Source organism: Leiobunum rupestre, chromosome 6, assembly GCF_980474605.1.
Source record: "Leiobunum rupestre chromosome 6, qqLeiRupe1.1.hap1, whole genome shotgun sequence".
Taxonomy (NCBI): domain Eukaryota; kingdom Metazoa; phylum Arthropoda; class Arachnida; order Opiliones; family Sclerosomatidae; genus Leiobunum; species Leiobunum rupestre.
Window position 1 is genome coordinate 51,371,918 of NC_143389.1, and position 25,891 is coordinate 51,397,808.

At 38.1% G+C, this 25,891-nt stretch overlaps 1 protein-coding gene across 1 annotated transcript in view; it reads right to left on the bottom strand.

The window, feature by feature from the left end:
• The window catches only part of LOC149941433 (uncharacterized), a 36,827-nt gene extending 11,962 nt beyond the window's left edge, over positions 1-24,865 (bottom strand). The window contains exon 1 of the mRNA XM_090178942.1: positions 24,812-24,865. The gene's annotated coding sequence lies outside the window, so the exon portion shown is untranslated. The remainder of the gene's footprint in view (positions 1-24,811) is intronic.
• Between the last annotated feature and the right edge of the window lie 1,026 nt (positions 24,866-25,891).

Below are 25,891 nucleotides of genomic sequence, written 5' to 3' on the forward strand. Positions count from 1 at the left end.
ATTATAATACGTTTCGATTACTTCAAATATTGGATTAGAATAACATCGAAAAAAAACACAGGTTTTCATATTTATCAAACATTATTCTAAGCTTTGTCTATAAAAAACCTAGAAGCATTTTCAGTTATATCCAGATGCATCGCCAGGATTTCACGTATGCGGGGGTGTTTAAGCCATAATCCCTTTTACCAGTGCATTCAGACATCCAATTTTCTTATAATTTCGTAAAATTTATACAGGAAAGTTTCCAGGTAATCGAGAAAAAAGGTATGTATAAAAATATTTTAAGATCTGAACACATTTTCTTTCCAATTTTTTAAACAGTTTGTGAAATTTATCATCGTTAAAGTACTAATAAATCAGTATTTATAAAATTAAATAATTTTAACTTTTGAAGGATTTTTGAAACGTACGATTTTCTGTTAAGCTAACTTGGAAAACAATTGGCCAGTAATGAGTGTACTATAGTCAACAAAGCAAGTAGGTGCTAATATATTTCATAAATTTCCCTAAATAAAGCTTATTTTTTAACTCTTCACTTTGCATACACTGCAAATTAAAAGGGCTTAAGTAGATCACAAAAACATTCACGTTGAGATCATCAAAAATCTTAGCCTGATAAGATGGCATACGCCGAAAGAATATATTTAGCGCGTGTGCTTGATATTCTTACCAGATAAGAGCACGTGCAAATAGAGCTCAATTCCCAGTGCATTCAAGAACCCTTACGTTTCCACGTGATGTCAGTGCACGACAAGTAGTTATTTAGTGATATTTTTATACTCGGGGCTTTAAAAGCGTTGTTAATCTAGAAGTAAATTTTCATTTCCTCTACATTATTTATAACAGTTAAAATTGCTATTTTCATTTGGTTAATTAATTGTTAAAAGTAGTTTTATGTCCACGACTTGGAAACTGCTTGGTCACATTTTACAGTTTTGAAGCCTAGTTTAATGTGTGTGTGAACCACTGAGCAGTTTATAATTTGATTAGAATTTGTTTTTAATTTAGAATTTTATTTTTCAAATTGGATGGTTGTTCAATATTTTGCGTACCATAATTTTTTTTTAATTTGATAAAATTTTGATCCAACCTTTTTTAGCGTCCTTCAGATCAAAAGGGTTCACTATTAGCTCACGTTGAAAATAATTCCATCACTTCCGGTTCAGATAAAGATTGGTTTATATCACTTTGGATTAGATTAGTAGGCGTTTTTTTTACGCCGCCACCGCCGAACGATTTTGAACAGAGCGCCGCCGACTGGATATAATAATTTTTTATCACATTTCAATTATTACTTTGGTAGTGCAATTTAGTGTGAAATTTCATATAAACGCCGACGCCGCCATTAAATTTTGGTTCTACGCCTCCGCCGACAAGAAAACCGCCGCCGATGGAAAATTTCGCGGCATCGGGGTCTACTTTGGATAACTCACTTTCCGTTTTTTAAGTATACCTCGAGTATTCTAAATGTGTTTTAAACGCGCGTTTTCAATTTACATTGTAAAGTTAGAAAATATTAAAATGAGTACTGCTAACACGCGCGATGACTTATTTTTATCGTAACTAGCGCCAATTACCTCTAGCTTCTGTTAAACCGCGTGGCAGAAATGTGAAATTCGATGATCCGCCATATTTTGAAGTTCATGGCAAATTTTTCTAATACCGTAACCTATTAGAATACTTTTAGTAATTTTAAATTAAATTAGTATTGTAAAGTGAAATAATTAATAATAACGTATTAGAATACTTTTAGCAATTTTAAATTAAATCAGTATTGTAAAGTGAAATAATTAATAATAACGTATTAGAATACTTTTAGCAATTTTAAATTAAATCAGTATTGGAAAGTGAAATAATTAATAATAACGTATTAGAATACTTTTAGTAATTTTAAATTAAATACGAAATAATAACTTATTAGAATACTTTTAGTAATTTTAAATTAAATACGAAATAATAACTTATTAGAATACTTTTAGCAATTTTAAATTAAATCAGTATTGTAAAGTGAAATAATTAATAATAACGTATTAGAATACTTTTAGCAATTTTAAATTAAATCAGTATTGTAAAGTGAAATAATTAATAATAACGTATTAGAATACTTTTAGTAATTTTAAATTAAATACGAAATAATAACTTATTAGAATACTTTTAGTAATTTTAAATAAAATAAGTAATAAAAACGTATTACAATACTTTTAATTTTTTTATAATTAACATATTAAAACGAACTAAACCAGCTGTATTCAAGCAAAACTAGATTAGAATTCATCCACTAAAAATAGTCGAAGCTATTTTAAGCCCTTGAAAAGTATTGGATAAAAAATAGTTTTTACGTGAAAATCTAGGTTTTCCAAAAGCTTTTGAAATATAAAAAAAAAACTGAGCTTCTTTAGAAACTTTTCGGTGGCCTGTTTAATATTCGCATAAACGAAGTTTGTTGAACGGCACCAGCTTTGGAAAACCAGCGCCTTTGGAAAAAGAGCTTTAAATCAAAGCTTTAGAAATCTTATTTTCTAGCGCTTCTACCGTAAATGAAATACGAAATTCGCGTAATTTAATTTACTCAATTCGTAATAATTCCCACTTCCGCGTAAAAAGTTACTTCTTTTATTTGTGCCATCCGAGTCTGAATAATTAAATGAAAAATTTCGATGATTTTCAACAAATAAAAAGCGAGTCGCGAATGTAATTTCGCGAGAACTACGATGCCTGCTAAAGTAATTTTATTACAATTTCTCATAATAAATCGCGCTTCCGAATAAAGATTATAAGTCTGAAGAGTTGGGGGTATAAGGACCCTAATTAACTTTTATAGTTAATGATGGAAATTAACCACGCGATAATTTCGCTCTATCACGGCCCGGAGGAGACAAAGGTGGGGAGAGCGACCCTCCCGACGTCGCTTTGGTCGATAACTTTGATTAATTACCGCCGTTCCGTATAGTCTAGCCATTCATCCGATTTCAGATCGAGATTAATCAATTGTCCGGGTTAAGGACTATAGGGAAATATGGATCCCTGGCTCTCCCGTTTCCGGTTTTCCGGGGTAAACCCGGACATTGAGTATAAGCCCAGACATCGGTATCTCATTTGTTAGTGTTAAGCTTCGTCGAGGACAATGCCCTAATTGAAACGTCCCCCTTTGATCTCCCGGAAATTGTAAATTCTCCTTCTTTCGCGCTCTAGTTGGGTAGATAATTATAATAATAAAGAAATCCGAATAGGCGAATTTCAATAGTCACACCGTCATCTGTTGGCTTTAAAAATAACAAAACGGGACTTACTTTTCGGGAAAAAAGTGGGTCTAAGCCGACGTCATTGGCATGACGTAAATATGACGTCAAAGTAAATTTTTCCACAGCAATATTGAAAATTCCATTTCGCTATTTTGGATTATCTAGAATTTCTATAGATTTTAAAAGTTTCCAAAGTTTATACCATTGAGTTGGGAATAAATAGAGGTACAACTAAATCTGGCTGGCGTGGGACCAATTTCGTTCATTAAGGAGACTTTATCAACTTTATCGTTCTTCCGTGGTGGCATCTGTCTCTAGTGGTGGAAACTATATTGCAATTGATTTTTTTCGCGAATCTGATGCGAAATTGAAATGTATGATTACTCGTAACAAACAAACCTTTGAAGTTGTTTAAAAATAATTTTATTCTGTCAACACGATCCTTTTTAACTCAAGTTACGGTGAGTTAACTAATAATTATTTATTTTTAGCCATATAATTTTACAAAATATAGATGGCGCTACCGCCTAATTATAAAGATGAATTTCGTACGGAACAGGTCCCGCGTAACCATGGCAACCGAAATCGTAATTGTAATTCTAGCAGTATTATTCCCAATTCAATGGTTTATACTCAATCTCCTTTAAGCGTAAGCGCGCTAAAACTGATTTTCTGTCGTATATTACTTCTGAAGAGTATCGGATTTTCTCCAAAGATAAACGGAAGACAAAAACCAAATCCGGGAAATAATCATTAGCTCTCGACTCTGACGAAACGATTCGGAAAAGCCTCGCGAAAGGAAAAAGAATATGAGCACGTCTGCCAGTAGCCCGCCCGACGAAGCGGATTTGATGAAAAACTCGAGGCTCGATTGTTTAGGCCTTCGAGAGATCCTTTCGGGTCTACCGGCAAACGTCCGACTTTCGCTCCTCCTCTTGATCCACAAAAAACAACCAGAGAGAAGTTCAAAGAAAGAGAGAAAGATAAAAAAGGGTCCACTGAATGAAGCTATATCAGAAGTCGAAATAAAGTGATCCTCGAAATTGTGTCTCGGTTCTTCTTTATCAGCGGTGACCGAGGATATACTCCGTTCCAGCCTCGAGAATTAACCCGAAACGGATTACCTGACAATTAAAGGCAACGATGAGGAAGAGGGTATAGTCCGCTTCGTTATAGCTTCGACTCGTACTCGCTTCGCCGCGGCTCTGTCCTAACTATAAGTTCGTTTCGGAACGAAGTATATAACCGGCCTTTTGTCCTCTCCTCTCTTTAATGTTTGTGCAAGATCGCGACGTGGGAGGAGACCCTTCAGAATTCCCTTCTTTTTCCTCCTTTTAAATTGTCGGTTTGACGTAGAGGGGCTGCTCGGGGCCGGGGGAGGGCTACTTTGAGTGGCGTCCCGGGGCTCTGCTCGCGGAATTGAATGCGTATTTTTCTGGCGTCGCTTTTTTCGCGACTTCCGATTCTGATAATGGATTAAAGAACGAAATAATATTGTGTGGTCGATAAGCTTTGTCTTAAGTACTATTGTTTGGCGGCTTTAACACTATTCTTAACGTTTTCTCACACGAATTGAATACAAAATACACTATTCTATTTTCAATGATCGTTTTTTTCTTTAATAAAAAAGTCCTTCGCCTTTTTAATAATTCCACCCATTTTGGTCTACAAAAGGTCTACTAACGCCTGTCAAAGTGTTTTACTTACAGCACGCCGATGTGCAGGGAGAAGCTATTCCGCTAGATATAGAAATTTTATAATTTTGTAATATTGTGTATCATTGACTGGATATAGAAATTCGATCATTTGGTAATATTACGTATCGCTGACTGGATATAGTTATTCGATCATTTGGTAATAATATGTATCATTGACTGGATATAGAAATTTTATAATTTTGTAATATTGTGTGTCATTGACTGGATATAGAAATTCGATAATTTTGTAATATTGTGTATCATTGACTGGATATAGAAATTCGATAATTTTTTATTATTATGTATCGTTGACTGAGTATAGAAATTAGGTCATTTGGTTATATTATGAATCGTTGACTGGATATATAAATTCGATCATTTGGTAATATTACGTATCGCTGACTGGATATAGAAATTCAATCATTTGGTAATATTTCGTATCGTTGACTGGATATAGAAACTCGCCCTTGTGATAATATTTCGTATCGTTAACTGGAGCGAAATTCAGTCCTTTGGTAATACCGCTGTCTGACTTTGAGCAGAATACGACATTGGTTCTATAACAACGGCGTAGAAACCTTCCTACAGTGTTATAGCACAGAGGAATGCCCTGGGGTATGGTAAAAGATATTGCAAATTAGGTCCTACGCGACACTTTCGGTGGACTCCACTTGAGCGGCTGTTTGGTATCGCGTCGTACGCGGCTGTTTCGCGTTTGACCTCCATTTGACCTATTTCTCATACGGCTCCAAATACTTTTCTTCTTTTGGTAACGACGTGTTTTCCTCAATTTCCTTTCTAGGTTGCGTTCTTTGTCAGGATGCCACCACGCCTCTCTCAAATAACGAGAGAAAGAGAATTGGGAGAAAAAGACAAGAAAAAGCGTGAAAAATGAAGTTAGTCAATTTCCCGTTTGATCGAAAGGTTTAGCCTCCTCATTTGTTATACCACCGCCGAATACGACCGTCAACCCTGTTTGGACAATGTAAGTCTCGCCTTCCAATAGACAGAGTCATGAAGCCCCGCGTAGCCGTCGTTCCGGTAGACTGTACCGCCTTACCATATTCCAATAAACTACGCGGTAACCTTTCCGAGTTTCAAAGTCGGTCGTGTAGAAACACGAAGGCAGCACCGAATGTTTCGCGTGTCGTTGGTCCTGGGAAAAGGTTGGTCCACTCTTTCTCTTTTTGTAGAGTTTCTCGGATTATTGATGACGAACGAAATGTAACCGCGGTGAGGTACCGTTCGTCTCAGTTCCGTAACTGATGATGGCTGACGAATAGCGGTGGCGCCCCCTGGGAGATTGTGACGGCGACTAACGACGGGGCTTACGTATCGCTGAAATTTATACGGGAACGCCTGACCAGATTCGGAATGTATTTGACCCGTAAAAACGAAGAGCTATTCCGGAATACCTTTACTTTTTACGAGTCTAAATAGGGCTTTAGTAAAGGAAAAACGTTGCCTAATGGGCGTCTAAAACCTGGAAACGAGCGCGCCTTAAGCGTCCGGCGTCATTTGGGAAATCCCGGTTATCATTTCTTCATTGTCAGAGTGGCTAATCTGTCCCGTCTTCACTCCCGAAACAGCTTCTAAATTAGGCGGACAAGACGCGTTTTCGCGAACGTTCGATAAAGCCATCAGACGAGCGGATCTCGGAGATATTTAGCTTCGAGAAAGCGAGTGTCCCAGAAACGACACCGAAGTTTGTCGGAAAACGCGCTTATCCGATACTGGCTCTCTCGGTTTTCTCCGTCGCAAATTCGGAGTGACAGCCTCTCGCTTATCAGACTCGAGGACTGCTCGTCAAAATGCCTCTATCGCAAATTTCCTCGCTTTTCTTTTTCTAAGAGACGGAGTGCCTCGTTAAACGGACTGAACGGACTTTACCCATTTAACCGCCTTAGATTTCAATGTCAATAGACTCGTGCCGAGCGTAGTTTGTAACCTTATAATCCTCGGTCTGACCCTTTTACTCGTAATGACTATCTTGTCAAAAGTATTTTGTCCCGCACTACGACGTTGAACTGACGCTGTTATAAGTATTAAGTTAGAAACCTTTTTTTCTCTCCTTGAAATAGAGTACGAACTTGGTTTTGGGATTATGTAAGCTTTCAACGTGTATTTTTCGTTCAGGTTCGGTTATGACCCTAATATTTATCCTTAAATCTGCTTATACTTTTTAAGGGTTAGAAAAAACCAGAAATTTTACTTAAATCCTATCGCAAGGTTTCAAAATATTTTCATACTTTGAATTCTTGGAAATAATTTTTGTTTTTGAATTAAATTGGATTTATTTTTATCGGAATTCCCGGGGAATTCAGCTATACTTAAATATAAGTATTTCCATCATTATCCTAACATTCAGCTTCACTTTTGTACCAATCGGAAATTTAAAATATTTGATAAATATATTTTATATACGCTGTCCAAAATATTTAAAAATACCCTTTTTTAATGTTCGCTACGGGGTTATAATAAAGTCTTTTAAGCGTGGTTACTCTTTTTTCAAACTATACACTCTTTTATATCCTTATTTGTGAGAGCTGACATTTTATTACAGGTCTGATTTCAAAAAGTGCATGCAAGGCCGCTTCACGCGGTCAAGGGCACGCGACGTCTCGAGCTGATAGCACGTGCAGGCGCCCTTGCCTGTACTATTTTAAATTAGGCCTGTAATAAAATGGCCGACTTCGTAAAAGAGTGTATACGTCATCAAATCTTCGGGTCACGTGATTTCAGATGGCCATAGCGCAGTTTAGGCTTGCCATTGGGTTGGGCTGGGTCGGGTCGGGTCGGGTTCCAAGTAACCCGAACTCGAACCGACCAGAAAGTCCCTAACCCGATAATAAAAGTCTCAACCCGAACTCGAACCGACCAGAAAGGCCCTAACCCGATAATAAAAGTCTCAACCCGAACTCGAACCGACCAGAAAGGCCCTAACCCGATAATAAAAGTCTCAACCCGAACTCGAACCGACCAGAAAGGCCCTAACCCGATAATAAAAGTCTCAACCCGAACTCGAACCGACCAGAAAGGCCCTAACCCGATAATAAAAGTCTCAACCCGAACTCGAACCGACCAGAAAGGCCCTAACCCGATAATAAAAGTCTCAACCCAAACTCGAACCGACCAGAAAGGCCCTAACCCGATAATAAAAGTCTCAACCCGAACTCGAACCGACCAGAAAGGCCCTAACCCGATAATAAAAGTCTCAACCCAAACTCGAACCGACCAGAAAGGCCCTAACCCGATAATAAAAGTCTCAACCCGAACTCGAACCGACCAGAAAGGCCCTAACCCGAACCCTATCTGACCCGAAACCCAACATTAAGGGTAAAACAGAAACAAACATTTTTGCAACAATGTGTTTTGACAATACTCAAGCAAGAGTTGAAGGGCCTTTTGCGTGGCTTATTTGATGTTATCCAGTGAGCATACCGCTAATGCTAATCCCGTCATATCCTCTATGGTAAGATCTCTGGGAGAGGGAGGACTGAGTGGTCGGACATTCAAAGAAATCCCGTACACTTTACAAGAAATCCAGCCTTGGTTTCTTCAAAATCCGGAGATTTTCTCAAAATCTGGCGAGAAATCCAGAAACCCAACGCGAAATCTCGAAATCTTGCCAGAAATCCAGAAATCCGTCAAAAAATCGCGAAATTGCAAAATCCGACGAGATTTCCGGAAATAGAACGTGAAATCGAAAGATAAATATCAAAATCCAACGAGAAATTGAGAAATCAAACAATAAATCACGAAATCCAACGGTACATCACGAAATCCGATGAGAAATCGAGAAATCCAACGATAAATCATGAAATCCAACGATAAATTAAGAAATCCGATGAGAAATCGAGAAATTCAACGATAAATCACGAAATCCAACGATAAATTAAGAAATCCGATGAGAAATCGAGAAATTCAACGATAAATCACGAAATCCAACGATAAATTAAGAAATCCGATGAAAAATCGCGAAATCCAACGATAAATCACGAAATCCAACGATAAATTAAGAAATCCAACGATAAATTAAGAAATCCGATGAGAAATCGAGAAATTCAACGATAAATCACGAAATCCAACGATAAATTAAGAAATCCGATGAAAAATCACGAAATCCAACGATAAATCACGAAATCCGACGATAAATCGATAAATCCAACGATAAATCATGAAATCCGACGATAAATCGCGAAATCCAACGATAGTCACGAAATCCGACGATAAATCGATAAATCCAACGATAAATCATGAAATCCGACGATAAATCGCGAAATCCAACGATAGTCACGAAATCCGACGATAAATCGATAAATCCAACGATAAATCATGAAATCCGACGATAAATCGCGAAATCCAACGATAGTCACGAAATCCGACGATAAATCGATAAATCCAACGATAAATCATGAAATCCGACGATAAATCGCGAAATCCAACGATAGTCACGAAATCCGACGATAAATCTATAAATCCAACGATAAATCATGAAATCCGACGATAAATCGCGAAATCCAACGATAGTCACGAAATCCGACGATAAATCGATAAATCCAACGATAAATCATGAAATCCGACGATAAATCGCGAAATCCAACGATAGTCACGAAATCCGACGATAAATCGATAAATCCAACGATAAATCATGAAATCCGACGATAAATCGCGAAATCCAACGATAGTCACGAAATCCGACGATAAATCGATAAATCACGAAATCCGACGAGAAATTGTGAAATCCAACGATAGTCACGAAATCCGATGAGAAATTTCAAAATTCAACGATAAATCACGAAATCCAACGATAAATCAAGAAATCCGATTAAAAATAGTGAAATCCGACCCAAAAATTAAGAAATCCGAAATCCAACATGAAATCTCGGATTTCAAAATCACACAATACACAATTTTGGGTGAATGTCTGACCCCTCGGGCGGACGGAACCTACGAGATAAAAATATTCCCTTCTAGCATACAACTATTGTTTTGTTGTGTCGTCTGCATATTCTAAAAATAAAGGTGGGATAAAAGGCGGCCCTTCAAAAAACAAAGGGTATGAAGCGTCTGTTAGTTTGTGGATGGCCGTGTGAGGACGACCACCAATCCCCCAACGGATGGTAGGAATACTTCCGCCACGGGTGTCCTCACGTATCGTTCCGTTGGCGTGGCCGTTACACATATTTCGCCTGATTAAGAATTTGTCCCACACGTTACAATCCCGAATAAAACAAAAAAAACCAAAGGACGTCTAGTTAAGCTTCAAATCCAAACATTTAGAAGATCAGGTTTATCTCATTGCCAGACGATTTATGTGGTATCACGTGCTTGTATTCCAAGTTTTCTGTAGCGCCACCTTTTATACATAAATATAATAATCAGCTAGGCTAATACCCAAAGCACCACCTTAGGCCTAAGTCATCAAGCGACTTTTAAAGCCATTAAGTTCCGGTGGCCGGGTTACATTGCGTAGGAGGGTGGTAGCAAGCCCTTCAAGCCACGCGAGCCAACAGCTCCCTATACTAACTATTACCTTTAACCTCAACACGTTTTTGATGGAAGGGGAAACCGAAGAACTCGGGTGAAAACCCCTTCAAAAAAACGGGGGGAAAACCAACAAACTCAACGCGGAAGGAGTTTTCATCCAGTGCCACCAGCTGCAATCGAACCCGGTTCCTCTTGCTTCGAGGAGAAAGTGCTAACCACTCTGCCACCCCACCTAACATTTCTTACGCAAGCTTACAATTTTTGCTAGTTCGGCTTAGTCTTTGGAAAGAACGATGTAGGGAAATAAATTCTTGTTCAGGATGAGGGTTTTAATAATAACTGTAAAAATAATAATCATAATAATGCTATCTGTTCATTTCTGGGGAAAAAATACAGTTATTCGAAAAATTCCAATTATCTTCAAAATATTTATTATTGTTAATAATAACAATAATTTATTTATTTATATTTAGGAAGAATGATTATGTTGCGACAATCGCCGGGCACGTTGAACGCCTTTCCCCCGTCTCGCGGGGGGGGGGGAGACAAAACGTCACCGGCGTTTGATTTCCATCGCGTTAGGTGACGTAAATTTTAAGCAGCCAATGAAATACCGGGACTATTCGTTTTATTTTAAGCGGAGGAGCGTACTGGGGGGACCAACGGGTGGATTGAGAGAAAGGCTAAAAAACGTCTCGACATAGACATTCTCCCTAGGTATAAATAAATACATTCTTGATAATAATAAAATATTTTTAATATCAGGTCGAAAATATTTGTTATTGTTAATAAAAATTAAATTATTTGAATAACAATTTTGACTTTTTAAAGGCTACTCCATTTATTTAATATCAGGTTCTTTAAAAAAAAAATTATCAATAACTTAGGTCATTTTAAAAATTCTATTTTAAAGGGTGGATGATGTTTTGGGATAGTATGTCACTAATTCCTGGAAACTTTGAGTTAGAGTTGATAATTTTCCGGAAAAATTCCGCACATCGTAAAAATGAAAAAAATTAAATTTAATTTATTTGTTTAGAGGTTTAGTTTTACTTTTGGATTGAAAAAATGATTTGAAAATGCCGCGAAATTTAAATTTGCGAATAATATTAGGCTAATCATGGAAAAGTACGGAATATTTTCCAGAAAAAAGGCTTCGGGATTTTTCCGACTCACAACTCTACTTTCAGTAGTTGACAGGTTTCGACCAAACGACGTTTTTTGACGTGGCAGGCAACTTAACCAAAAAATTAAAAAATATTATTATATTAATTATAAGAAGAAGTAAATAATATATCTATAGTTTTCAAAATACCTTTCGAAAGAAAACATACATGTACTTTCCGAAACTATTATCACTAAAATCATAAGTAACATATGACATTTTATAAATTCAGCTACGCTTGCCGAACTTGTTTTTATGTTGATCTTACGTCACAATGTCATAGCTTCATTAGAATAGTTTTGACACGCGCGGTTTGCACGTGGACGTAATAGCGTGTATTCTTGTGACGTATTAGTCTAAGCTAGAGAGCTGCAGAGTAGCGAAAATACCACAACGTTTCCGCTCCGTTTTGTTTCCCGTTAAGGCCCATTTTCATGCTCGCTGGTAGCGGATAAAAATTGTCAAAATTCGCATCCGCTACTCGCAAGCGTGAAAATAAAGCTAAAATATCTGTTTGAAACAGATCGACGCGGAAAGTGAAAAAGTGTGTAGCGGAAGCGGATTTTGTCAATTTTTACCCGCTACCAGCGAGCATGAAAATGGGGCTTTATGGTACATATATCCGTTTTCGGTCCGCTTTGTTTCTCGTCCGTTGTTTCCGTCCGTTTCCGGTCCATTTAGTTTCTCGCCTATTATTTCCGTCCGTTTCCGGTCCGCTTTGTTTATCGTCCGTTATTTCCGTCCGTTTCCGCTCCGGTTTATTTCTAGCCCAATATCTCCGTCCGTTTCCGCTCCGGTTTATTTCTAGCCCAATATCTCCGTCCGTTTCCGCACCGTTTTGTTTGTCGCCTATCATTTCGGTCCGTTTCCGCTCCGTTTCATTTATCGTCAATATTTTCCGTCCGTTTCCGCTCCGTTTGTTTCTCCGATATTATTTCCGTTCGTGTTCCGCTCCGTTTCATTAATCGTCTATAAAGCCCCATTTTCATGCTCGATGGTAGCTGGTAAAAATCGACAAAATCCGCTTCAGCTATACACTTTATCACTTTCCGCGTCGATCTGTTTCGAACAGATATTTTAGCTTTATTTTCACGCTTGCGAGTTGCGGAAGCAAATTTTGACGAGTTTTATCCACTACCAGCGAGCATGAAAATGGGGCTCAGTTTCCGCTCCCGTTTAATATTTTGCTTTCCCTCAGTATACACTCTTTTTAGAAACGTTTACTGGGCGCCGCCATTATCGTACAGACAACCAACGACCCAGCCCTCTACCGCAGAAATTTCATCCCCCAAAACCGGTTTTCTCATCACCCTCCCCGTAGACTGTAAGGTAATGGAGGTCGATTGGGAAGGCGCGTTTAAGAGTCTATAGTCTTGAAAAATGAGGAAAAATTATTTTATTTACCTGAATACAGAAATTTACAGAAACAATTATTATTTATATTGAATTGAATGTAAAACTAAAACTTTACCGCAAGCTGGGTCACCCCGCCAATTTATTCCCCCTTTTCGCTAAACGGCCTTTGTACCTTTTGCGATTCTTCGCATTGATGTACGCAACGTTGTCGTAGAGAAAAAGGCTTCAGTTGCAGTTGTTTCCCACGAGCCGGTGAAGAAGGGGGATTATTATGATTATGAAGTGGGAGACCCAATCAGAAGCCAAGAGAGAAATGAAAACAGTGTCCATGCTTCAATATATCCCGTTCCGTTACAAAGATTTTTCGGAAATTTGCTCCAATCCCGTTCCGTTACAAAGATTTTTCGGAATTTTGCTCCGATCCCGTTCCGTTACAAAGATTTTTCGGAAATTTGCTCCGATCCCGTTCCGTTACAACGATTTTTCGGAATTTTGCTCCGATTCCGTTCCGTTCCTCTACTTTCTTATAAATTAGCTCCGACTCCGTTCCAGCGCCGCGGAACGGAACGGAGTCCACGGAAACGGAATAATTTCCGCTCCGTTGCAGCTCTCTAGTCTAAGCCACGCCTTATACGAATGACGTTTGATGACGATGAACGACCGAATTTTTTTATCGCGGGTTGTGCCGGTGGTCATTTTGTCTAACACTAGTTAAGCCTTGGCAGATAACTGGTGAAAATGTCTAAATACAAGTTTGTAATAGAAATATTTTTCGCATATACCTAATTTTATCACTCCCAGAAATGCCTTCGGCATATCCTTCTCGATATTTAAATTAATTTTAACATTAATAGCACCACGATTAGCGACTAGGAGATATCACAGACAATATGGCCGCCCAACGTTTTTTAAAACCGTTCCGATCCGAGATGGCGGTTTGGTCTTTACGCGGGAAATTCGAAATTGGGACTAAGCCCCGCCTCGTGAATACACACTATATTACCAAAGTTAAAGTATTGAGTTGAGAATATTAATCTAGAGATACAATCAAATCTGCTCCCCGCGAAACAATGTTTTGAAAATTACGAATGTGCCGTCTCCTCTAAAATGACGAGAAAATGTTATCATATAGGAAGAATGTCTATGTCGAGACGTTTTTTAGCGTTTCTCTCAATCCACCCGTTGGTCCCCCCAGTACGCTCCTCCGCTTAAATTAAACGAATAGTCCCGGTATTTCATTGGCTGCTTAAAATTTACGTCACCTAACGCGATGGAAATCAAACGCCGGTGACGTTTTGTCTTTCCCCCCGCGCGAGACGGGGGATAGGCGTTATATTTTTTTAATCGCTGTCCATTTGAGCCGTACGTGTTGCAGGGTACACTTCCGCGAATTTTTGTAAATGCCTCGAATCTGCTAAACGAACACGTTTGGATACTTATATCGTAAGATATATGTTATATACTTCTGGTAAACGTTTGTTTTCCATTTCCCAACCATTTTTTTCCCACGCTGACAAAGGAGGCTTTTCAATCGCCGGGGTATTAAAGAAACACCCTTTTTCCGGAGTGTAAACAAATTCAAATTCTAAATCCTGAGGGATCAGGGGCAATTTGCATAAAAGGTGAAACTCATTAACTTTATTACCGGCTCTTATAGTTGGCGATCGAGTGCCTCAATTAGGCCTTCGAACTAAAACACACATTTTTTCCAAAATTTATTCATTCATTTTTTAAAAATCAACATTCGCTCCTATTTATTTGATGTCGCGTTTTTAGATGAAAACAGAAAAATAGGAGTTATGGTTTGATCCAGACTTTTTTTTAATGTCTTTAAAAGTCGCTTGATGCCTTGGTTATTAGTTTATTCCCATTCGACCGAAATCCCATTCGACCGAAAGAATTTTAAAATGTAGCCCAATTGGCGGGGTGATTTGGTATTTTATTTATAAGGTATGTACTATCGAAGATCCATGTTTAGGTTAGGTTAGGTTAGGTTAGGTTAGGTTAGCACTTTCGCCTTGCAGCAAGAGGAGCCGGGTTCGATCCCACCTTGTGGCACTGGGTGAAAACTCGGAACAACTCCTTCTGCGTAGAGTTTGCAAGTTCTCTCCCCGCTGGTTTAAGGGGTTTTCCCCCGATATCTTCGGTTTCCTCTTCCACAAAAGCTTGTTGAGGTTAAAGGTAATAGTTAGTGTAGGGAGCTGTTGGCTCGCGTGGCATGCAGGGCTTGCCACCACCCTCCTACGCATTGTAACCCGGCCACCTGAATTAATGGCTTCAAAAGTCGCATGATGACTTAGGCCTAGGGTGTTGCCTTGGGTATTAGCATAGCTGATTATTATTATTATTTTTAGGTTAGGTTAGAGTTGGTTAAGTTTACTATTTCAGTTTTGGTTCAGTTACTTTTCTTGACTAGGTGAAGATAAAATATAATTCATGCTCATTCCAAAAGCCAATTTATATAGCAGCGTTCGGTCGAATGGGACACATAAAAGCGTTCGGTCGAATGGGACACATAAAAACCGCACGTTTCGGCGGAATTCGGTCGAATGGGACACCTCAAAAACCGCCTTCGGTCGAATGGGACTAAAGCTGGTTATTAGCCTAGCTTATTAAATATTACTTAGGTTAAAGTTATTCGCTTGACCCACGCGCCTACGCTGGCCGCCACTAATTTTCAAAAAAACGTTTAAAGAGCTTTTATATAATGTTAGTAAATAAATTGCGAAAAACGTTTTTCGAATATTTAGTTTAAGATTTCGTAGATTGTCTTCAGCAAATTGATCATTTTTCGAAAATATGTTTTTAAAATATCTGAAGAAGCGTAGTTTCTCTAAAAATCTTGTAAGTTTTCTTAAGGTCGTAAACAACAGTTTCTTAAACGTTTAGGGAATTTCCTTTAAGCTTCTTATAGGTTTTTCTTCATTTCTAAAGTAATATTTTCTTTAGGTCTCTTTAAGAACTTAATAGAATTTCATCAGAATTTCTGATTTATTTTATTTAAAAATTTAAGCTAATTCCATACCTACCTTGCTATCCATTTTCTCTATAGGCTATAGAACCCCATTCTCCCTCGATAGAACTCTAAATGATTTCATAGAGATTGGATAGAAAGTTTTTTACGGGTAGTATACGAAGCGAAATACAACATATATTCCGATATAGTTTATCTTACCTCTGTAGATATCTTTATATCGCAGGTATAGGCGGGGACCATTTTAAAATATGAATTAGATAAACTGATCACTCTTTCATTTACTTCTGAAAATGCTGAGATATTTGGGTCAATCTCTTCATAAATCGTACAACATAGGTTACGTCAAAACCACTAATTTTAAACAAGTATTTTTTTCGCTTTGGACAAAACCCAAAGAGCCCAGTTCCTCGAAGTTGGCCCTTATCTTAGCAAACGAGTATTTCATACAATATTGATCGCTTTCATCTTTCTGAGATTCGTGGGCGTTTCTCTCCGTCCTTTATTCGCGTGCAAATGTAATATCTAAAGATCCACCGTGATATTCTATTTAATGTATTATGGCCTCGTTTCCGGGTTCTGAAACATCCCAGAGGCTAATTGAGCATTCATTGGCTGTAATTAAAGTCTGAAGAATTAATTAGGCTTTAGAATTTGTTACGCTCACTAACGACGTCCTAGGCTTCAGACTTTTATGGGAACAAACATTTTGTACTTCAAAACTTTCTTAATCATTGCGCTTATTTGACCTCACCCGAGTGACCTCACCTTCAAAACTTTTGGTCAGTGGTGTAAATAGCGCCCCCGCAGACCCCACGGCTGGGGGGGGGGGCGAGAACTAGGGGCCCCCAAACGTTTATGATTAAAATCGGTGCTATTTAAAAGGTCCACGAGTTGTTTTTCGCGGGGGGCCCCGGAGTTCCTAGTTACGCCACTGCTTTTGGTATCCATTAGGCTAAATGGAATTAATACTACACTATTAGAAATTGGGGTGTATTTTAACACCGGTTGAAGAACTTTTTTGGGTCCCAATTTGTTCCCCTTAGGGTTTTTACTTTACACCATTGAGTGCGGATTACTGCTACAATGTTACATATAACCACAATAAAGATTAAATAGGCTACTGGAAAAGTTACCCTTAATACCTTTCTCACAGCGTTTGTAGCAGTCTAATTCGCTTAAACCTAAAAAAAAACACTATTTAACACCTTTTAAGGTAAAGGATAGGGGTTTTTTTACACCTTTGGTTTTTTAAATGAATATTTCTACACTCCCAAAGGCCTAAAACCAGAGTTATTCTATAACTTCAAAGGTGTAAAATAATATTTTCCGTTACTTTTAAAGGCGTTAATGCACAACTTTTTTTCTGATTTAATGGTGTAAATTTAAAATATAAATTATAAAAGATCTCTTATCAATTTAGTGAATTCCATTTTTTAAAGTACGTTTTCACACTTTATAAACACCCTTAACAGTACCCTAAAATGAAAAAAAGAGTATTGTATGCATTAACACCAAAGAAACACCCTCTGTAGATATGATAAGGTGTAAATATCGTGTAAATAACACCTTTATTACACTTTAAAAACTCTCCTATTTTTAAGAGTGTTATAGCATACTAGGTCTACAACCCGCTATTTAAAACGATTTTCATGTTAATTTATTCAAAGGAGCTCGGACTATCCTATTAGACAACTTTTAGTATTATTCACGAGGACCTTATAATATTTTGTTACTACAGCAGTGTACACGACGATCAAATAGTATGAACTGCAGTCATACAGGTTTTTTGCCATTGCTGTAGTATCGTCCAATCTGATTTTTCTTTTTGGTGTATCCTGATTTATCCAAAAAGGTGGAAAGTGCTGAATCCATCATAACTACCAGCAGAGCTCTCTCCGTGTCGAAACTGTTATCACCAACAAATTTGGACAAAAATTTTGACTGGTTTGAATAGGCCTTAAGATATTAGAAGTACACTCTTAAAAATAGAAGAGTTTTTAAAGTGTAGGAAAGGTGTTATTTTCGAACACACAATATTTACACCTTATTATAACTAGAGAGGGTGTTACTTTAGTGTATACAATACACCTTTTTCATTTTAGGGTACAATTAAGGGTGTTTATAAAGTGTGAAAACGTACTTTAAAAAATGAAATGCACTAAATTGATAAGAGATCTTTTATAATTTGTTATATTTTAAATTTCCACCATTAAATCAGAAATAAAAGTTGTGCATTAACTCTTTTAAAAGTAACCGAAAATATTATTTTACACCTTTGAAGTTATAGAACAACTCTGGTTTTAGGCCTTGGGGAGTGCAGAATAGGCGGTTAAATAAACCCCTCTCTGACTGTCTTGCCCCCCTGTTGAAAAATGCTGCCAGATCTATGCATAGAAAATTATCAGATTTGGCAGTATAAAGATAAACCATAGACAAACTTGTTATATGTCCAGTCGCAGCAGCACAAACTCTATAATCGGCTATGTATGATCTTTTATTTAAAGGATTATTATTCATTTAAAAAACCAAAGGTGTAAAAAAACACCTTTCCTATACCATCAAATGTGTTAAATAGTGTTTGTTTTTTTTTTAGTTTTAAATGAGTTAGACTGCTACAAACGCGGTGAGAAAGGTGTTTAAGGTAACTTTTCAAATAGCATTTTTATATTTATTGTGGTTATATGTAACATTGTAGCAGTAATACACACTCAATGGTGTAAAGTAACAACCCTAAGGGGAACAAATTGTAACCCAAAAAAAAATTCTTAAACAGGTGTCAAACTACACCCCAATTTCCAAGAGTGAAGTGTTAGTATTATCGGAAATAACATAACAGCTCTCCGAGAGTCGTTACTAGTCTTTGGAACTGCCAGGTAAAGATGTCCATGAAAACAACCTTTTTTTAGAGGTTACCGAGGTTTGTTGAAAATTGAAACTCTTCCAACCGTAAAAATAACGCTTACTTTGGTAAAATAATGATGAATTATGAAATCGGAACGTAAAACTGACTTTTATAAAAACGCTTTTTGACTCGTATTTATCACCATCAAACTGACCTGACACTGATTCTGGATGTAGCAAGTTTTCTCTTCCGAAAATGTCGATTTCGAAATCTCTCTGTGACAAACTATCATTCACCGAAATAGTTCGTTGTCATACTTATGGGAATTATGTTACTTCTGCTATTGTATTATTCCAGTAACCATTTTAGTAAATCGATACACATCCTTTCATATAGGAATAACGCCATAATAGATCGAATTTTTTAAACACTCGAATTTTCAGATGGCATCTGAAACGTAGAAATTTTAAATTATCTGAAAATCGTGGAAACATTTTTACGGAGTTCAACTTTTATTTATGGTCCTTACATAAAAAATCATTTAAAATAGTGATAGACATTGTTTATTAATAACAAATCAGAAAGCATTTATCTCCTTTCCACAAAAAGATTAAATTCGCGCCATCGAGTATAAATAAAAGCATTGTAATCGAAAATCTAATGGCTACCAGTGATGGGTACTTTTCTTAAAGAATAGTTCAGCTCGAGCATCGCTCTTTTTTGAGCAGGGCAATTTTAACTCCTCTATTGAGCGGTAAAGTATTCGCTCCTCTCACTTCGCTCTTTTTGAGTGGTCAAAGTTACACTCTTCTCTTTTGGCCCTTTTTGAGCGAAGAAATTTAATATCCTCTCATGTCCGTTTCGCGCTCTTTTAAAAACATATTTTACCGCCCAATTTCACTCAAAATGACAAAAACCGCTCAAATGGCTTATCTGTAAACGTTTATTTTGCTGTAAACATTCCTCTAATGAGTTACACTCTAATACAGGTGTTGTCTCTAAAACATGATCATCGGCTCTATCCGAGATACGCAGAGTCATAAAAAAATGACGCTTTCATTTGAGAAGTTATTTTTTGAGCACGCGGGATTTTAGCGAGATGAGAAAGAAAGGTGTCGGCCGTAAATGTCGGGAGGGCGATGCATTAGCGATAATGAATTGAATTCTCGGTCGCATTTCGAAGCGGTACACCTGGACGCGTTCGAAACGCGAGGTTCATTATCAGGGTACGTCACGGAGCTACGAACAGGACTCCTCTCCGATGTCGAGAACCAAACTAGACCGCGAGTAAATTTCATCAGGCCCCAGAATGCTGGCTTTCGGGGGAAGGTAAAACGAACCTAATATAAGATAATAGACGCGGGGAGTCGTATTCCACGCCAGTAATGAATTATTTTTTGGTATTAATAGAGTCGCTCTTCCCTAGAGACGCAAAGAGAGAGCAGATGAAATGCAGTGCCGGGTCTGCCTTCATTTCCGGATAGAATAACGGGACAAAGCTCCGAGGGTCTGGAAAATATATTCATTCTAAAACCTACCCTGAAATTTCAAACTTTGGTATTTAAGATAATTTTATACCGTCATGAGATTCTTATTTTAAGAAAACACGTCTTTTCAAAGTTCAAAGTACCTTAATATTTATTTCCTACATTCTTTAGAATAAACGAGACGGCTAAATTTATACTAGATTTACATAAACAAATAATATGACTTAGAATATTGAATGGATCTAGGTTAACTGGTCTGTTTATCCGCCAGGGTTTTAAATAAACCTTTATAAAAGATTTTCGCCACTTACGCGCAATTTCTCAATTTGAACGAACATCACTAAAGTACTAGAACAAAGAACTTTCGATTTAATAAAAACCCCTAGCGGAAGTTGATTACATTTCTCTTAAGAGAGAAGGATCAATATAGGTCATTAAAATCGAGGAACTTTTCATATGACAGTGAATTTCAAAACGTATTAAGCACATGTATTACTGCGTCTAACCACAGACCATCTATCCCAAGAGGGACATGTATCGCTGGTAGTAATTTCAATTTCTTTATTCGTCCCGAATGCGATGCGCCGTTTTTAAATGCGTGCCATCTCACGGCAAGTAGAGGCAGTTTTAAAAGTACAAATACAAGCGAAGCAAAAATGATAAATGTATTTTAGCAGTTGTCTCGCGCACCACCTTTTTATTTTAATTTCATAAAATAAAGAATTTTAACGTGCTTTTTTCTGTTTACTGTAAAAAAAAAGCCGCGTCACTTTTGAGACACCTTGTTTAGAGGTTGATGCAAGTCCTTCTTGGGGTAGGTGGTCTGTGGTCTGACAAGTTAAAATATAAAAATGATAGTCCGTAGGGATATTTACCATATTTCCCCAATTTAATAGTTTAGAAATACTTATACATAGTATTTCACTCCTATTATTTAATAAAAAATAATAATAATAATAATAATCAGCTAGGCTAATACCCAAGGCACCACCTTAGGCCTAAGTCATCAAGCGACTTTTAAAGCTATTAATTCAGGTGGCCGGGTTGCAATGCGTAGGAGGGTGGTCCTAAAACAATTTTTAAAAATATGAGGCAGCCCACGAAGATGGTTATTTCAAACATCATAGTTAGCGGGATAAGAGGGTGGATAGTAATAATAATAATAATCAGCTAGGCTAATACCCAAGGCACCTTACTTCTCTCGTAAGGTATATTTTATATACTTCTGATAAATAGTAAGAAGAATCGTGAGAACATGTTCTACGAAGAAAAGACACGCGTCCAGATACAAAAAAAAAGCAACGGAGTGGTAATCTTTGGTTTGTCCATTATTGGTGAATATGTGGGAAGTAAGCGAGATACTCCGAAGCGGCGGTTAACTATAGAGTAGAAGAAGCACCTCTCAGATAATGCGTATCGTCTTTTTTCCCCTCAGGAACAGAATCCGGAATCAGCAGATATTTAAGGAAGGGGAGATCGGGACGGGAAGGCTACGGGGCATCTGGGGAGATTGTAGAGATGGCCGTTAAGAGAGCAAACCAAGAGATCTCTTCAATTTACTTTCTGGGCTGACCATCGGGCTCGACGTCCAGTGTCTGCTCTTGCCCTTGCCCCCCTGTGTACCTCCGAGTCACTACCAACTTCTCATTGGCAGGATGAAATGGGCTTACTTTCGCGTAAGCTAAAATATTCCAACTTTTTATCTACTATATCGATTGTAGGGACGAGGGTGGATAGCGGCGTGAAGGGTACAGTTGACGTTTCCCTCGTTGATGGTTTGGCTTTAGTCTCGCGCAGTGGCTTAGCTAAGATACCCTAGCCCCCCCCCCCCCTCCGCCGCGAAACTCTTTTCGGGGTTTTAGTCGGTATCTAGAATATTATTTGATAGAAATTTAGGGGCCCCCTGAAGCCCTCTGGCCCTCCTGCATTGCGGGGTCTGCGGGGGCCTTATTTACGCCACTGGTCTCGCGGGATTCGACCCCGAAATGGCCGGGCTTATTTTCCATTAGGGATTTTTCCGCGTATCCTTCGCTCTGTCCTCCGCTAAACGGATTGTAGTTTTACGCCTTTATAGACGCTAGGACAAGAAGGGATCGAACACGGACTAATCTCGGCATTTTCGTTACCGCTCCGTAACGTATCCGTCTATTGTTTCAAAGTGGAGGCTAGAGCTTTCGCGAGAACTTGGGTTCTAGGCGTTCCGGATCTGTATCGGGAGGGTAGGGCGCGTCCGGAATGTATTTTGCCTAGCAGACTATATATACGGATCAATTGATTTGCTCGTGTATTTACGGCGGTAAACAATTCGGATTTGGATACGACTAATCAGGGGGGGGAGCGGTGCTGTTTACATCCGCGGAGATTGCAACGCGCTTCTTCCAGATTGAAAATAAGGGTCGGCTCGTAATTGTTTGGCCGTGTCGGTGCCCCCTCTGGGGCTTCCTCGTCAATATTGTAAATATGAAATAAGAATTTAAGAACAGGGAGAATGAATTTGTTGGGACGAGGGGCTGACCACTATCCGTAATCGGTGTACAAGCCCGTAGCTTTTACTGTACTAAAGTGATTACGTAATCGATTACAGATTTAGCACTACCAAAGGCTGTATTAATTGTAATCGGTGTACAGAATTTGAGGAATTGGTTAGCCTCTCAGCGTTTCTTCACTCTGTATGCTCCTCCCCTTAAAAAACAATCAAAACGGATCAGGATCTCACTGGTTATCATAAAGCCAACGTCCTTGAAATATACGTGACGGGGGGAAATTCCTTCAGTATTATAAAACATTGAGATGGACTAGAAAAATATTTATTATCTTTAATTCTATTTTAAAAACACTAAGAGTAAAAAGTTTCCAATAAGAAGTTGTTTTTTTTTCGCCCGTTTTCGGACTAAAAGTGAACTCTTTTTAACCAAAAATGTTTTATTCGCCTGTTCCAGGGATGATAATTACTCCGCCCCATAAACAATTCGCTTGTTCCGAAGTATTAGGCTACTATTTTTACTCCTTCTGAAAAGGAGGTGTAAAGGAGTAAATCGAATTTTGTCGTCTGCTAACCAGAATTTATCTGCTGAAAAGGCCACAGGCAGCCATTTTGGAAAAATGTTTTTACTCCAACTCAAACTATTCGCCCCCACAGAATCGGAGGAAAATGACTCAGGAATCCCTACCTCTACTTGGAATGCTTATCCTGCCGTATCGCGTATGGTAAGATCACTCTGACGGCTTTGGCCCCGCCTACGAGAGAAAAAATCCCCTCTGCGCGCGCTCTCCTCTCACGCTGTTATTTGTCAAGTTAACATAGTGACGTCAAAAAAATCGTCAGCCACATCGAGACCAAAATCTGCAGCGATAAGCGTTCCAAGTAGAGCTATGGATTCCTGAATGACGTCATAGCCTTACTCTTCTTACCCTACTCCTAAATCCCGGAACAAGCGAAAAGAAACCACCTATTAGCTTTAAACCTAATTAAATTACCCGTACACGCCATTTAAATCAAAATAAATTGTTTTTTAACGAAAAATTTGCCATTTTCTGTTACACCTATTAGATATTTTTCTCTTTAATAATAGGCGTTTTGTAGGGCTTAAATTCTAATAAATCGTGAAAAGCAGAAGGTTGTATTCAACTACAAATCCACCTACACTCTGCCCTACCCGATTTACTGTTTAAGGGGGGGGGGGCTTTATATGCAGCATTTATCGGAGTATAAAAGCTGCGCAAAAAGAGCTTTAAGGTGATTTTTTTATTGAACACAGCAGTTGCCGGTGATGTCTCTAACTAAATGCAATTTCTTCTCTTTATAGCCATGTACGAATATTTACTTAAAACTTTCCCAGTTCACACGCACACAGCGCGCTACACGGGGGAACAAAGTGAGAAAAAGAGTTTAAATTTTTCATTCCTCCCCCAAGGAGGCTGTGTGAAAGGAAAAAGCTGTTATCTGTCAAATAATCTATTTAGTTTGCTCGCGAGAGAACCCCGTTTTTACAAAATTTACGGGTTCAAAATCTCGGATAAAATGGATAAATATATATTTTTCATTTTCTGGATTCTCTTTACGAGAATGAAAAGAGTTAGACGGCGCTTTCACTTTTAGGTTTTCTTTGTTCGAGAAACGAAAGCTTAGAACTCTTATTTTCTTTAGGGGAAACCTGAGATGTAAATATTCCGGTACCGCGGCGGAGTGGGGCGGGGAGGGGGGCGTAAAGTATTTTGCGTAAAAATAATGATGTCTAAGTATTTTTATGGTACGTTTGAAAAACAAATTCCATTCCGCCCCCGCAAAAATTTAAATTGGGGGTTGTCATAGCAACGATCGCTATTGACGCAAACCATATCGCCTTCCTCCCTTTATCATTTATATATAATTTTAATAAGGTTACGTAAGTGTATCGGTTGTTAAATTAATCCATCTAATACAGGTTGACGTAAGCCAGAGCTATTGTTACGTTATTTAGAGGGAAAATAAGAATATGTTTTTTAAATTGTTATATTATAATTAGGGCATATTGTTATCTAACCTATAACGCTATAATAAATGAGTACTTACATAAAGATAGGGATTTATCGAGATTATCCTTAAATTAGGAGCGAGATAATCCACGTTCTTCTTCAATATCTACGGTCTTTCCACTTGGCATCAATATTTCGATTTTCATTAAGTAGACGAGCGCATTTTTTTATACGTTTGTTGTATTCGTTCGAACGATTGTGAAAAGAATTGTCTCGAATGTTTGGGACCGCGAGGGGAAAAAACTTTTTCGAAACGTTTTCCGCGAGTGCCTATAGTCGCGAGCAGAGCGAATCACAAAGCGGCGATTCCTATCATAGCGATGCACGGCGATTGAATAGCAACAAGCGAAAGCGCGCTTCCAGGGGTGATTCAACTCGCGCCACCACCGCCGACGACTTTCGCGCCATCTAGAAACGATCCTCGCTACTAGCCGCGCTCTCTCGTAAATAAAATCCGAAGCGAGGTAGCTTTTAGTCGAGAGAAAAAATTTTAAATTTTCAGAACGAAAGAAAAAGGATTAATTAGGTCGGATTTATGAATAAATCATTTGTCCGCGCGAATTGTTACTTGCGTAACTCCCGTCTCTGAGGATTAACCTTTTGAAGGCGATGAAAGTTTAATTCGATTAAAAATCTGCCTTCCTATTCCTAAGTTACGAGGAAAAATAAATGCATTTTTATACTCTTATCTTCAAATTCCAACATCTTGACAATATATAATTGCGTTCCATAAGTGTGTCAGCTACTCGAAATAATTAGTGATAGCAATGTGTGGGAAATACGTTGATAATAATAATAATAATAATAATAATAATATACCGAAGTCATCTAGCGACTTTTAATGCTATTAACTTGGGTGGCCGGGTGAAATTGCGTAGGAGGGTGGTGACAAGCCCTTCATGCCACGCGAGTCAACAGCTCCCTACACTCACTGTTACCGTTAACCTTCCACGCCAACCGATAAACGCCTCTAGCGAGAAAAAAAAACTTAGGCTTAATGACTTAATCTGTATCAAAAAAGTGTGATCATTCTATAAATGGCTGTCGATAAAACTTGGACACGCGGAAGACAGGGAAAGATAACGATGAACTTATGGTATTAAATTTTTAATAAACG